The 16,409-nt window shown below is 36.9% G+C and overlaps 1 non-coding gene across 1 annotated transcript; it reads right to left on the bottom strand.

Moving 5' to 3' along the window:
- Positions 1–338: 338 nt before the first annotated feature.
- On the bottom strand, positions 339–445 carry LOC111761989 (U6 spliceosomal RNA). The gene has a single exon (XR_002795209.1). It is a non-coding gene; the product is annotated as a U6 spliceosomal RNA (small nuclear RNA).
- Positions 446–16,409: the final 15,964 nt, after the last annotated feature.

The following is a 16,409-nucleotide window of genomic DNA, read 5'->3' as shown; positions in this document are numbered from 1 at the left end:
TTTGAAGCCTGAAATGGGTAAATTTATAATGAGTAAAATTGCTAACAATAACACCCAATACCTATTTCCTTCTCTGCCACTTTTTTGACACTATACTTAAATATTTTTTTTCATCTCTGACTTCCCATTCATTTTTTCTTTCTTTTTTTTTTTTTCAGGGAAGAATTTATAGTTTATAAATGATTAATGCTTTTACACTTATGTATATTTATATATAAATTGAAGGATGTTGCAGCAATATTGATAAATATAGGACAGGATTTCAGCAAGCATTTTCTTAAAAGATCAAATGGGCAAACACCCATCCATCCTATATTTTCTTTTCTTTTCTTTTTTTTTAAAATATGGAACGCTTCACGAATTTGCGTGTCATCCTTGCGCAGGGGCCATACTAATCTTCTCTGTATCGCTCCAATTTTAGTATATGTGCTGCCGAAGGGAGCATCATTTTCTCTTTCTTGATTCTCTTCTAATCCTTCCCCACTAAATATGAGCCCTTCCCAATGTGACTAACCATTATCTATTACCTTTCTTTTTCTTTTTTCTAAATATACTTTTAAATTTTATTATCTTTCTAAAGCCTCTTCTTTGGTGATCTTAACAAGTTCTTTGTGTGGCAGTGATTCTCATTTGACTCTAATGTGGAATTTGGACTTGAATGAACATGTGTAATGAACTATTGTGGGTTTTATTTGCATAAAGATTTTTGGTTGAGATAAAATAAAGGTTATTATTATGAATATTGTGATCATTATTAGTTGGTCAGCACCTGGGAGAAGAGACTGGGCCTGGCCAGTCTTTGTCTTTCTCTTTGGTGCTTGGCCTAAACCCAAGCATGAAAGTCAAAGCCACGTAAAAGAAGGGCTACAGGAAGAAGTTAGTTAAAAGATCTGTTTTCCCAAGGAGTAGTTGATAAGACACAAGGGCATAGGGCCTTGTTTTAATATCTTGGTGACATAGTCTTCCAAAGAATGGGAAGGGGGACATTTCCTTTACTTTTTAACAGAATAAACTTTCTTAGCACAATGAGAATTTTAAGGAGCACAGTGTCACTTTGCTGCCTTTTGACCATAGGAAATAGCATCATTGGTTTAAATGTCTGCATTATGGATGATGCCAGTGGAAGTGAAAGTGTTGAAGTACCAGTCCCTCACACCTGCTTCAACTGGAAGTGGATAGCAAAGTGTAATTATCAAAGCCAGTGTGAAGAAGATTTTGTGAAGCAATCCCTAGACAATCAGAAAAACCTGGGTGAGAAATTAAAGATTTCTGAGGACCCCTATTATGTATGTGGAGCTAAGAGGCAGTAGAATTTTGAACATTTATGTTATCTCACTTGTAGTCAAGGGCTGTGGAGATCTGTGAAACTTGAATTTACATGTACCTTGCATGAGCTGACTTCAAACTCTTTATCTCCAGACTTAGTTTTCCACTTAATTGGCAGTTCTATGTCTGGATATTTCCAAGTATCTGTTGGAATCTCCTTCACAATAGCAATTGCACCTCAATCTAAAATATATCCAAAACAGAACTCATCACCTTCTACCACACATATGCCTATACTAATGTAATGTATATTGTGATGAAAGGTATTACCACTTTCAACTTTAAATTAGTCAATGGGGTACACTGATTCTACTTTGTTGAAAACCTACTCATGTCCTTGGCAAAAGTTATGTCCGTTCCTAACCCATTTTCCTGTAGGTGTGAACCCATTTTAAATAGGACCTTTGAAGATGTTATTAGTTAAGGTAAACCCAAAGTGAATGAAGGTGAGCCTTAATCCAAAATGGTTGAAGTTCTTATACACAAAGGAAATTAGACATGGAAGAGAGAAAGCCAAAGGAGAAACAAGAAGCCATATGTCAACAGAACCAAGAATAGAAAAAGGACAGTGACATGTTACGGAAAAGCCAAAGAATCTCAAGGACCATGGGTAGCCAGCCCCAGAATGCCAGTCTTCAGGCAGAAAGCATTGCATTAATGACACTCTGAATTTGGACTTCTAGCTTCAAAACTGTTAGTCCGTAAATCCCCGTTGTTTAAGACAATTCACCTTATGGTATTTGTTTCAGCAGCCGGAAAACTAAGACATACGTCCGTAATATTTTTTCGATCAGGCCTTTCTTTCCATTCTCACTGCTGGACCACATTCAAGCCTTTGTTTCTTGTCTCCTGGACTATTCTGTTAGCCTAACCTGCCTCTAGATTTCTGTTTTTCCTTTTCTCTAATCCACTTTATATTATGCTGTGATATTAATTGATCATATCACTCTATGCTTAAAAACCATTGATTTATTACTAGAGAATAAATTTAAAAGCCTTTGGTCTGACATTCAAACCCCTCTAAAAGTAGGTGGTCTTTTATGAATAGGTGATGTGGTACAGTGGATAGAGATGAGGAGTTGGTAGGCCTTGGCTTGTGTCCAGCTCTAATATTTACAGAACTTTGAACTTGGGAAAAGCAGTTAACTTTTATAAGTCATAGTTACTTCATCTTTAAACTAAAGAGTATATGAATACCTGGATTAAAGATTCTTAGTGAATCATATTTTCAAATAGTGAATATGAAAATCATTTAAGTAGAGAGCAAAGTGCTACCATTATTATTTATTACTATTCTTCCACCTTTTCCTAGATTGACTATTTCTTTGCAATAACCACTCTGAAGTGTTTCATATTCTTCAAAAATAGTACACATTTTCCAGTTTGCCTTTGTGTACTAGTTTCCTATTGCTTCTATAGCAAATAACCACAAACTTGGTGATTTAAAACAACACAAGTTTCTCACCATATAGCTCTGGGCATTAGAAGTTCAAAATGGGTGTCACTGGGCTAAAATTAAGTTGTCAACAGAGTTATGTTCCTTCTGGATGCTCTAAAGGAGAATCTGTTTCTTCTTCCATTCTAACATCTAGAGACGGCCTACATTCCAGCAATCTATCACTCTGACCTCTACTTCTGTCATCACATCTCCTCTGATTCTGACTTTCCTGCCCTTTCTCTTATAAGGACCTTTGTGATTATTTTGGGCCCACCTGGATAATCCAGGTTAGTCTTCCTATTTTAAGACCCTTAACTTAATCACAACTACAAGATCCCTTTTGCTCCTTTTGCTATGTAAGGTAACAAAATCACAGGTTCTGGGGGTTTGGATTTAAACATCTTTGGGGGGCCCATTTTTCAGCCTACAAAACTTTGCTTAGTCACCTTTCCCACCTTGGGTACAACTCTTTCTAATACATGTACATACTGTTCCCATGTCCCCTTTTCCATAAGACTGTTCCCAATTATCTCCAACTGGAAATAATCTTTTCCTTCAGTAAACTCCCTGTGGCAGGAGAAACATGTTTAAGGTATTCACAGCTTTCCTCCCCCAGTCTTCAGCCGAATATCCTTAACTTCTTAGCTATCCCTCCACTTCTCAACTCTGTGAAAGGATAAAAGACAGACTTGCAAGAGAAGATAGTCAGGTCAGAAGATGGGTAGCACTTCCCAGGTTTCTGCAGCTAGGTGTGTCAGATTGGGAGGATTCTGAGGGACCATGTGTTTTGAGATGAGCCCTGAATGCAGAGAAACCTGAAAGTACAAAGGCAGGTGTGAAAGAGTTCATTTTTCTAATGTAGGCAAGTGTTTTAGCTTCCTAGGCTGCTCAAACAAATACTATGAAATGGATTTGCTTAAGCAATGGGGATTTATTTGCTTGTGGTTTTTGAGGCTAAGAGAAAGTCCAAGTCAAGTCATCATCAAGATGATGCTTTCTCTCCAAACACTGCAGCATTTGGAGGCTGCCTGCTGGTGATCCGTGGTCCTTAGCTTGCCACATGGCAAGGCACATGGCAGCGTCTCCTAGTTTCTCCCTTCTCTTCTGTGTTCCGTTGATGTTCAACTGCTGGGTGCTCCCTCTGTGGCTTTCTCTCCCTGAATTTCATTCTACTTGTAAAGGACCCCAATATAGGATTAAGATCCATCCTGATTGGGCTGGGCCATACCTTAACTAAAGTAACCTAGTCAAAAGGTTCTATTTAAAATGGGCTCACACCCACAGGAATGGATTAGATTTAAGAACATGTTTTTTCTGGAGTACATACAATTTCAAATTACCACGGAGAGTTAGAGAGGTCCATCATGGAGCTTTAATAGTAGAAAAGAAGATATTTTAGCGAGTTGCCTGTAACCAGTTACTTTGATGCTCTTAAATGTTTTTGAGAAAAGGGGATAAGTCTAGAAATTGGGAGATTTGGCTTCCATTATGAACATGACTCAGAAGGGTCATGGGAATTTTAAGGTAAAACTTGAGTCATCTGGTTCAGAAGCCTTATTCTTAGAAAAATAATAAATAACTTTAATTCTACCTCACTGGACTGGAAGAATAGAAGCATATAAAGTTTCTCTTAGACATAAATAATATACAATATGCATTATTTATGTTTTTTAAAAAGATTTATTTTATTTATTTCTCTCCCCCACATACCCCATTGTCTGCTTTCTGTGTCCATTCGCTGTATGTTCTTCTGTGTCCGCTTGCATTCTTGGCAGCACTGGGAATCTGTGACTCTTTGTTGCATCATCTTGCTGCATCAGCTCTCCATGTGTGCAGCACCACTCCTGGGTGGGCTATGCTTTTTTCCCGCTAGGCAGCTCAATGCAGGGCACAATCCTTGTGCATGGGGCTCCCCTACGCGTGGGATACCCCTGTATGGCATAGTACTCCTTGCTCACAGTAGTGCTGCAAGTGGGCCAGCTCACCACACATGGGCCAGAAGGCCCTGGGTTTGAATCCTGGATCTCACATATGGTAGGCAGATGCTCTGTCAGTTGAGCCACGTCCACTTCCCTATTTAAGTTTTTAAGATTATAAATAATGTTTTCTAGCTTAATACCAGTATCTTTTAGCATTAGAATTTAAGGCTAACATAATTGTGACTAAAATTATAGTTTAACAATAGAATGAAAAGATTTAATCATAGTTCACAGGTTGGGTTTTAAAATGGAAGAATTTTTAATTGAAAAACTGATGGGTATCTTCCTCTATCTGATGATAATTATATGGACACTACAATACTTACTGACATTAAGACTTTTAAGAAGTAATTGTATGCAAGGACAGATGTTATGATGCTTAAAAATATTTTTAACTCCCCCCAAATAATAGAATAAAACAAATTAGAAGCCAATCAGAATTTATTAGCAATGGAGTTTAATTCCATGGTACTGTACTGTTATCTGTCAAACATCCTTACAATTAAGAGAAAATATCTCCCAGTGTTTCCATGGTGCTAGAGCATTCCAGTAGAACAGCCAGCCCACACAGGGCTGAGGAGCTATAAAATATTAATGCAGTACAAGTATGCATCTAACAATTTTAACATTTATTACAGGTTACAGTAATTTTGCCCTAACAAGTGATTCAGTTAAAATGAACCCTCCCAAATATTGAAGAACAGGGCCTACCTTCCCACTTTCTTAAAAGGCATTTTTAAAACTTAAAATAATAAGGATCATTTGCATGATAGGGAGCTCTCCACAATCACCAGTGATGTATAAAATGAGAGATAAAGAAGAACAAAAGTTGCAAGGTACCAGTTAATGTTGCAAGTATGGTGTGCTATACATATGGAGCAGGGAGGGAATTTCAGGAGCAGCTAAAATAACTTTGATTTCCTTAGGACTTATTGGTTCAGAAACCAGAGAACTGTTGAATTGAGGTAGAAGAAATAAAAGCTATCTGTCCAAACTATTGTCAGAAGAGAGAAAACATCTGAAAGGAAGGAAGGGAGCCTGGATCTTTTCTGACCATCCCTAACAATGGTTTGCCAGGGTGCCAGAAAAAAACATCACATCACTCAAAACTGGAATCACACTGCACATCAAATAAACTAAAAAATGTCATTTCTATTTTCAGTTAAAGGAATGACTTCATATCAAGTTTTAGTAAATTTAACTATTCCAACATCGGGACAGCAATATTCAAAACTTGTGAATGAGAGACTTTTCATTATGTGTATTCCCCCCATAAAATTTCCTTGATTTACTTAAAAAATATATATAGTAACAAGAGGCTGAGATGTGCAGTTAGTTATTTGTAGAATTTATAAAAATGTCTAACAAATATCATTTATCCTAAATTATTCCAGTTGCATCTTAGGAGTGACTCATTTTGGTATTAGTCATTTCATTAACTATCATTGCTGGCAGTTTTGTGTGAAATTATATATAGTGGAAAAGGTTTAGTGTTCTCTAGATTCCAGGAGGCTATAATGTTAACACCAGTGGCTTATATGCAAAGTATTTTGGAGGTGGAGGGGGTTTCTTGTGTAAAAAATTAAGCCAAAAATTTCACATGCTCTCACTAGTGATTGATGTTTCTTTATCTTTCTAAGGTCAGTGCTTTTCCAGTATTTTTTTTAAAAGATAATCATGATCAGTGTTTGTTGGTGTTGCCTTTGAGCTAGTGAAGAAAATATGGGTACTGAAAAACATGTCTAAAATAAGAAAGTACATTTTTCAAACAACAATATAAATTCTTCTTTTTGCTATTAAAAATGGCAATCCCAAATAGAAAAATGGACAAAAGGAATGAATAGGTTTTCACAACAATTTATTAATAAAAATAACATGATGATTTTAAACAAGACCTAACATTTACCTTAAGTTTTTTTATTATTTTATTTTATCTTCCTAAGAACCCCTAGAGGGAGGCTCTGCTATTATTAACCCCATTTGCAGAAAATTTACATAATTTGCCTGAGAAGAAACAGCTCCAAATGCAATGTAGACCACAAGATTTTAAAGCCCAAGCTTCTACCATTAAATAGATGCCAACCTGATTGACAATAATAATAAAAAAAGATAACAAAAACAATAACAGCTCTCTCTTTTTACCTGTCAACTTGACAACTTTGGATTTTATTGTGGCTTTTAAAGGATAATTCTCAATGTTAGTGAAGACTGGAGAGAAACTGAACTCACTATTCATGGGTCCATAGATTAATTCTTTTGTCAAAGCATACGGTTCAGAACTGGGTACTTGACCCAAACTAATCCAATCAGAGTGCAGTTTAGAAGTGTTTTTTGAGGATTAGAAAAAGATGTGCTCTTGCTCAGAAACTGGAGAAGGAAGAAGTAATTCCAGGAGTTATTACTGATTATTTTGCATCTGTGAGGAAATGAGGCTGGGGTCACAGATGGCAGAGCAAGAGAAAAATGGCAACAGGGTCTTTGATGGTATTATTGAACTACTGGGTCAAACCAATTCATCTATGAAGTTTATTTATGAGATCCATTTATGAGATCCATTAAAGAGCATTCATGTAAAATTTAAGCCATTTTATTGATTTGGCTTTTTACTTAATGGCAATTGAAGGTGTCCTAATTGATATGAATAACATACTGCTTTTCCCCTCACCCTGCATTCAGCAACTCCCCTGGCTACTGTCTCCACATCAGTGATATAATTTCTTCCATTGCTAGAGTCACAATAATTCTATAGTGGAATATCAGTAAGTCCACTCTAATCCATATTTTATTCCTCCATCCTGAGGATGGTGGAATGGTGGTGGATGGTGATGTCCATTCCACTTCTAAATCAAGAGGGGATTTAGATCCCACATGGCTGATGGATGGAATTCTCCTGCTTGCAGTTGTAGACTCCCTTGGTTCCCTGGTATGGTTGATCATCTTCACCTCCCTGTTAGCTTACCTGGGTAAATCCAACAAACCAGAGAGTAGATGTTGTGACTCTGCTGAGGCTTAGGGCCCTGCTAGCACATGGACAGTTCAGATATTCAAGTCTCCTGAGCATATGCTGACCCCAGCACCAACCACACATTCAGTAGAAGTGACAGAAGAGGCATGTGTAGAGAAGTCACATCTGAGTCCAACTCCATCACACTCAGGAGCACAAATTCCAAAGTAGGGCCCACTGACAAGGCACTGAACTCCAGAGCCATCTGTCAAGACTGTAGGACCTGGGAATCTCTGTAGCCCTCAGGAGTACCACTACCTGGTGTATCTACTTTGGCTGACCTCTGAGATCCTGATGAGACATGCATAAGCATGACCTCCCTGATTACCTTCTGACTCATTTTGAAGTCTCTTAGCCATATTAACTCATTTATCTTTACCATTTCCCCCTCTTAATCAAGGTCTTTGCAGTTTCATTCAGCATGGGTGGTTCAGTGGTAGAATTCTCCTATATATTTTTAAAGTAGCTTTTTGTGTGATCTATGTATATTTTAAAAATAAAAAAAATTAAAAACTGTGTATATGCATGTATAGTTAGCTATTAAAATATAATATTAAAATATATTAAATACATATTAAATTAACTTAACTAACTAAATATATATACTGAATACACATGTGTGTGTATGTGTACACACATGCATTATAATTGGTGGATGTGCAGCATCACTATCCATTAGGGAAATACAGCTCAAAACTACACTGAGATATCACTTTACACCTATTAGACTGGTAGCTATTAAAAAAACAGAGAACTACAAGTGTTGGAGAGGATATGGAGGAATGGAAACATCCCACTGCTGGTAGAAATGTAGAATGATGCAGCCATTGTGGAAGAAGCTAACTATAGAATTACCATATGATCCAATAATCCCACTGCTGAGTATATACCCAGAGAATTGAAAGCAAGGACATGAATAGATATATGCACACCAATGTTCATGGCAGCATTATTCACTATTGCCAAAAGTTGGAAGCTGCCCAAGTGCCCATCAACAGATGGATAGATAAGCAAAATGTAATATATACATAAAATGGAATATTACTCAGCTGTAAGAAAGAATGAAGTATTGATATATGTGACAACATGGAAGAATTTTGAAGACTTTATGTTGAGTGAAGTAAGCCAGTTACAAAAGGACAAATATTGCATCACCTCACTGATATGACCTAAGCCTATTCAGCAGACTCACAGAGCTAGAGGTCTGGAAGATAGGTTATCAGGTGACAGAAAGGAAGCAGAGTGGGGTGAGCTGATGCTCAATATAGGCAGAACCACCATTAGGTGGAAGGGGATGGTTTGGCAGTAGAGGGGGGTGATGGTGTGCAGGATGTGAGTGGGATTGGATCGACAATCACCCTTCACAGCACTGAAGTGTGAGTGTGAGCAGGGAGGGGTGTTTGGGTTGGACTATCCATGGAACTTAGGGGAGGACTGGAGGAAGGAACTGGTGAACTCTGGGGGGTTTGTAGGCCTGTGGTTGAAATTACAATGGTGGGAATAGTGGTTTTTTTTGGCAAACGTGTCAGAGAGGGTCACTGGAAAGTGTGCACCTAGGATACACTTCTATAATATGAGTATGTTCACCTTGGCATAGGATGTTATTTCAGTGGAGACCCAAACAATAAATTAGAACATGTTAAACACCCACCCTGAGGAGTCCTGCTACACTCTCAAACATAGGGGCAAGAACATCTCAAGTTCATAGGCAATACCTAATAAAGTAGACTAGTATGCTAAGTCCTCAATATTAATGCATGTAACCGTGAACCTTGTTCTTCAAAAACTGAAACTTACTTATTGCCATAGATTACAAGGGGAGAGGGAGGGAGAAACGGGTGGAATATGGAGCATTTTAGGGGCATTGGAATTGTTCTGTGTGATCTTGCAATGATGGATACAGGCTTTATACATTTTGCCAGAACCTATAAAAATATACAATGCAAAAGGTAAGCCATATTGTAAACCAATGACCATGGTTAGTAGCAATGTTTAAATATTTGTTCATCAGTTGTAACAAATATACCATACTCATGTAGGATGTTATTGGTATGGGAGGATGTGTGTGCAGGAAGAAGTGGGATGTATGGGGATCTCCTGTATTTTTTGTGTGACTTTTCTGTAACCTAAAACTCCTCGGAAAATAAAGTGAAAAACAAAATAAGACACTGGTGGAATGTATAGAAGAAATTGTCAATATCAGTGAAAGATAACAAATCTTACAGTGACAAAAGGCACAACGCAAAAAAACTTAAAAAATTTTTTTGTTTATTTAAAAAAAATTATTATTATTTTTGTCAGCTTTGTTTTGGGGGAGATATTGGGTTACAGAGGGTTGCAACTGTGGCCGGGCTGGGTCACTGGTCTAGGGTGTGGTGGTGGTGCGTGCGTGTGTGTGCACCCGGGGCATGCCTTTCTGGAGTGTGAGTGTATTCATGTGTTCATGGGGTGTTGTCTTGATGGGTGGAGACCCACAGAATAACCAACATAATATTGAGTTCCAATCCTGGTGAGTCCTGCTACATTCTCTCATAGTATGATGAGAATCTCTGGAGTACATGAGCAATGTCTAACAAATGAGGGCAAACCGATGTGCTAGGCCCTTGATATTGACATTTGTACTTATGAACCTTGTTCTTGTGAAATTGAAACTTGTCCTGGTAATATCTATTGCCTAATAGTTACCTCCTGAGGACCTCCTTGTTGCTCAAATGTGGCATCTCTTTAAGCCAAACTCAGCATATAAATTCACTGCCCTTGCCTCCCTCCCCTGCCCCCCTTCTGCCCTACAATGTGGGTCATGACTCCTGAGAATGAGCCTTCCTGGCACTGAGAGATTAATACCAAGTGCCATCTAATGATGCATTTGAAGACAGACCTAGGCCAGAAGAGGGAACTATTAAATGCAAATGAGTTTTTATGGCTGAGAGTTTCAGAGTTGGGAGGTCATTCCAGAGGTTATGCCTATGTACATCTCAGGAGAATCTCGCTGTCTGCTATAGTAAAGAATACCTCAAGTAGGGGTGCTCCTTGGGGGTCTGGAGACATCTAGATACCATAGGAAGGGCAGACAACACCAGGAAATTGGCACCCCATTAGTTTGCCTTACCTTGGAATATATGCTAACCCATCTCCCCCACTCTATTAGAGTTAGACTTATTTATAATTTTCCTACATATGGTTCTTGTATCCCATTTATTTGACCTATAATTAGCATTAGGCCAATTAAATGTATGTCCCAGAGTCCTAAATCTTCTGGTTGTTCATATGCTGGGTGAGCCCTGAGTCTCAGCAGAATTGCAGCCAACACTTACTCTCCAGTTCTTCAGACTCACCCAGGACATCTAACAAAAGGATGATGATGATGGACAATGCCTGTCTCAAGAGGCAGAGATTGGGGAGGTGGGGGTTATACAGGAACCTCTTATGTTTTTTAATGTAACATTTTTTTGAGATGTATATATCTTCAAAAAATACAAATTTATAAAAATGATGGAGGTTGGGGGGTGGGAAGTGGGTTATACGGGAACCTCTTATGTTTTTTAATATAATATTCTTTGTGATCTATTAATTAAAAAAGCGTAAAAAATAAATAAAATGCATCAGATTAAAAAAATAAAAAAAATAAAAAAAGAGGCAGAGATTATCTGCAATTCTAAGCAAGAGGGTTCTATCAATCTCCTCAATGGGATCTGAGCCCCTATCAATCAGAAACAGAGTGGACATCACTGTCCCCAAATTCTCAAGACAGAGAAACAAACAAATGTAAGGGGGAAATGCAACTATGGACTAAAGTAGACTTTTTATTATACTAGTAATGGAAGAACTGGTAACACTGATATAAAGACAGTGGTCACCAGAGGTTCTGAGGGGAGGGAGAGGGAAGAATAAGTGGAACATGGGACATTTTTGAGACATTGGAATTGTTCTGCATGATATTGCAATGATGGATATAAGCTTTTATACATTTTATCAAAATCTGTAAAATTGTGCAGTGCAAAGTGTAAAACATAATGTAAATGATAGACCATGGTTAGTAGCAAAGCTTCAATAGGTGTTCATCAGTTGTAACAAATGTACCACACTAATGAAAGATGTTAATGGGGGAAAGCGTGGGAGGGGGAAGGGGGTATATGGGCATTCCCAATATTTTCAATGTAACATTTATGTAGTCTAAAGTTCCTTTTAAAAAAAAAGTGTATGTGCATGCGCATGTACAGTAAGCTTTTAAAACAAAATGCATACTATCAAAATAAATACATATTAAACTGACTTAACTAAATACATTAAATAATATATTAAATATACAAGCATAGTGTTTGCACACACATATATTTGTAATATGAAGTTCTCCACAATATTCTGAATGGTGGAATTCTGTGGGTGATTTTTCTTTCTTTTTTCTTGTATTTAAAAATTTTTAAATATATGCATTTAAAAATAATATTTATAAATGGCTAGAATCCATTTAAATTTGTAGTGCACATATTAGAACTGTTAAAAAAATTTTGTAATACTTCTCTGCAAATTTCTGTGCATGAATGTGTAATACCAGTTTTAGGGAAGCCCTTAATGCCTGAAGTTTTTGGAAGTGGAGAAATTTTTACTGCATCAAGATTCAAGGTTGCAAGCCTGAGATGACTTTTCTCTAACCTCCTACTGGCTCCTGTTTATATATAAGATGCACTGTGATTTCTTTCCTTTCCCTTAAGGTTCAGTTCTACAGCATTATTTATTTATTTATTTTTTCCTTCTCCTGATTCTCATCTCACATCTTTGGAGGTGATTTCATCTTTCTCTGCCAGTTTTACCACTTCTGACATTTAAGTCTTAATTTGCTTTAACTTATTCTTTTGTTAATTCCTTCAGTTATTTTTTCACTTGTTCACTTCCTTATTTTTTTAGCTTATTGTGCCATGCACCCATGTGAAAGTCCATCCTTCCATGCACCCATGTGAAAATCCATCCATCCATCCATCCCTATGTGGAGTTCACTATGTATCAGACACGGATAGGCACACCAGTACCCATACAGAGAAAATATATGGTATCCCTTCATCCTTAGTTATCCAACTGACTGGAAGCATCTGACAGTATGGTTGGTGTTTGAGGAGTAGAAAAGAGGGGACTCAGAAATTAGGTGCGGGTCACTATAGGAAGGTAAAAAGGAATACCAAAGTCAAATTTCCGATTAGGCTTTGGCAACAAACTTGCTTCTCTCTTCTTCTTCCAAGAATTAAGGTAGGATAGGCATTCCAAGCTCTCCTCTTAGCCCTAGATATTTGCAAGTCAATCCTTGCCAGCCTCTCTCACACACTCCATTTTTAAATTTTCCTTGAATATTAAGGCAAGAGGGAAAATAAACTGCTTTAAACTATGTATGCATGCTTACATATCCACTAGAATATCTGCTTCATGAGGGCAGAGATTTTTGTTTTATTTATTTCTGAATCCAGAAAAAAAATACGATTTGAATATTAATTAAATGAATATGCCTTGAATTCTGTTCTTTGTCCTCTTCCGAATCAGAAGTCAGAAGAGTGAACTATTCCTTGTTGTTACAGTAATTTTGGCCTATGGTGACTGAAGAACAGGGTACATTCTACAGTAAAAGAGTTAGGATCAGCTAAGATATAAGGATCATCTTTTATGGGGCTGTACACATTTCAGCCTTGGATCTCTCCTTCAGATAATATATTTTTAGCTTTTGTGGTCTGTGCCTAAGTTGTGAAAAATCTATATAAGGAACCAATACATTTAGTTATATTTTAATTGACTTAGAGATACTATTCAATTCCACTGAAATGGCTAGTTCTATAACCTACTGTATACACATTTTCACTTAGGCCAGACCACCCTTTGTTCTTTGGATCAATGACATGAAAGTTGAAACTCATATAGTACAATGATCATCTGTACAACTTTTACTCTTTATATTAATATTTTGGGCCAATAGCCATCTTTGAACAGATCTATAAATATGAGTACTTATGTCTATTTTCAAAAGGAGGAGTTGGAAAGCCCTCTTGAGAAGGTTGATTTTCTTTATTTGCCTAAAGCACTCACCCAGAAGGTAATAGAGTCATTATGAATAAAGTCAGCATGTTGGGTCTCAGGTGAGTTAATGTTGTACAACTAAAGGGTGGTATATTTTCTAGTGCTCCAGGAATAGGTCACAGATTATTTAAAGATTTCTTTTTTTAAAATTTTTTGTCTTTATTTATTTTTTTAATATTACATTAAAAAAATATGAGGTCCCCATATACCCCCCACCCCCCTCACCCCACTCCTCCCCCCATAACAACAATCTCCTCCATCATCATGAGACATTCATTGCATTTGGTGAATACATCTCTGAGCACCACTGCACCTCATGGTCAATGGTCCACACCATAGCCCACACTCTCCCACATTCTACCCAGTGGGCCATGGGAGGACATACAGTGTCTGGTAACTGTCCCTGCAGCACCACCCAGGACAACTCTAAGTCCTGAAAAAAACCCCACATCTCATCTCTGACTCCCATTCCCTACCCTCAGCAGCCACCATGGCCACTTTCTCCAAACCAATGCCACATTTTCTTCAATTACTAATCACAGTAGTTCATGAATAGAATCTCTGCTTTTATGTGGGCTTTCTCTCAACGTACAAGTGTGGAATTTTTAAAGTAAGTCCCCATTAAATTTTTTAAAAATGTGCATTTGTTTTATTATTTCTGAAAACTAAACATGAATTTTTTAATCACTAGAATAATTCATAAACATGAGAAAAATTTATAAAAATATAGAAAAACATGAAAAAGAAAAAACTACCCCAAATATCCCCATCCAGAGATAACAACCTTTTACCTTTTTATATATTTATTTTGTTTTTTTCTGTAGAATGTATATATGTATATTATTGTTACAAAAATAGGATATCTTATATAATCTGATTTTATTCACTTGAATGGTATAAAACTGCATCTTGAACTGTTTTATACTAGTAAATCTTCATATAATTTTATTTAAAGGCTATCTAATATACCACTGTATTAATGGATTGTACCTTATTTAACTAGTTTCCCATTGCTGGATATCTATTTTGGCTACCCTAAACCATCCTAATAGAAAGACATATCTTTGCATTGAACCATGATTATTTCCATAATAAATGTCAAGATATGGTATTTCTGGGAAAAATGTAATATGCATATTTTTAAGACTTTGGATATTTATATTAATATTTTTCCAGAAATATCTAAATATTTTATAGCTCCACCCATTGTGCCTAACAGTGAATATGCTTCCATACAACTAACTGGTTGGTAGTGTTCATGCAAATATTCAAATTCTAGCCTATTATTTATCAGCTGTCTGGCTTGGAGGGCATTCACCCCAATGTTGAACTCCAAAGATGGCCCCAGAATGCTTTAAGTCAATTATCAATCTGCAATCTCCTTTTCCACAGAGTCTGGTTTAGACATGGACATTTAACACATGACTAATCCAAACAGCAGGTAGCATTTTCATAACCATGGTGATTGGTTCAGGAATGGGTACATGACCTAAATTTATCCAATTAGAATGGATCCCAGGACTATTTGCTGGTTGAGAGAAAAGAAGCTCTCTTTTATTCTGAATAGTGTAGTATGAAGCTGAGTCCTGGAATTACTATAGCTATTTGCCTCATGAGCGTAGCCAGCTTTAGTACAATGCTGATAAATAGAAGAAAGGATCCAAAGAATTACAGAGAATTTGATCTTGATCACTGATTAAATCATGCCTTAAGCTGCCTTTTTAAAGTTGACTCTAAATTTTGAGGGCCAATGAATTTCTTTCATTGTTTATGTTACTTTGAATTGTTTTTCTGTGATATTTGTAACTAAAATTTTTTGAACTAATGGAACTATATAATACCATTTAAAAATAATATTTTTGCTTATATACAAAATTACAGTTTATTGCATCCTTTAGTTTATTTGATATGCAAGGCTAAACATTTTTTCATATATTTATTGCCCATTTGTAGTCCATCTTTATGAATATCCTCATATCCTTTTTTTGAGGAATTTTCTTTTTTAAAAGAAACTTACATTACATAAATGTTACACAAAAAATATAGGGGATTCCTATATGCCCCATTTTGTAGTTCTCCCACATTTTCCACATAAACAACATCCTTCATTAGTGTGGTACATTTTCCACAATTAATGAACACATTTTGGAGCATTGCCACTAAGTAATAATTATAGTTTACATTGTAGTTTACACTCTCCTGTACATTTTTGCAAGTTATTACAAGATATACAGTGGCCTGTATCTGTCATTGCAATGTCATTCGGGATAATTCCCAAGTCCCGAAAATGACCCCCAAATGCACCTGTTTTTTCCTCTCCCTCCCCTCAGAACCTCCAGTGGCCACTGCCTCCATATCCACGATAAAAGTTCTTCCATTGCTGAGATCACAGCAAGTAAGTCCACTCTAGTCCGTTGTCCATTCCCCAATCCTGAGGAATCTGTGATGGTGATGCCCATGCCATCTCTAATTGAGAGGGGGTTTCGATCCCATGGGCCAGATGGATGGGACTTTCTTCCTTATGCTAATTTTTTATTGGATGTTCATGTTTTTCTTCTTGAAGAAGAAAAGAAGAAAAGAAACTTCTAGCCATACCCATTGGAAC

Source organism: Dasypus novemcinctus, chromosome 9, assembly GCF_030445035.2.
Source record: "Dasypus novemcinctus isolate mDasNov1 chromosome 9, mDasNov1.1.hap2, whole genome shotgun sequence".
In the NCBI taxonomy this organism is placed as follows: domain Eukaryota; kingdom Metazoa; phylum Chordata; class Mammalia; order Cingulata; family Dasypodidae; genus Dasypus; species Dasypus novemcinctus.
This window is presented reverse-complemented; position numbering and strand designations above follow the sequence as displayed.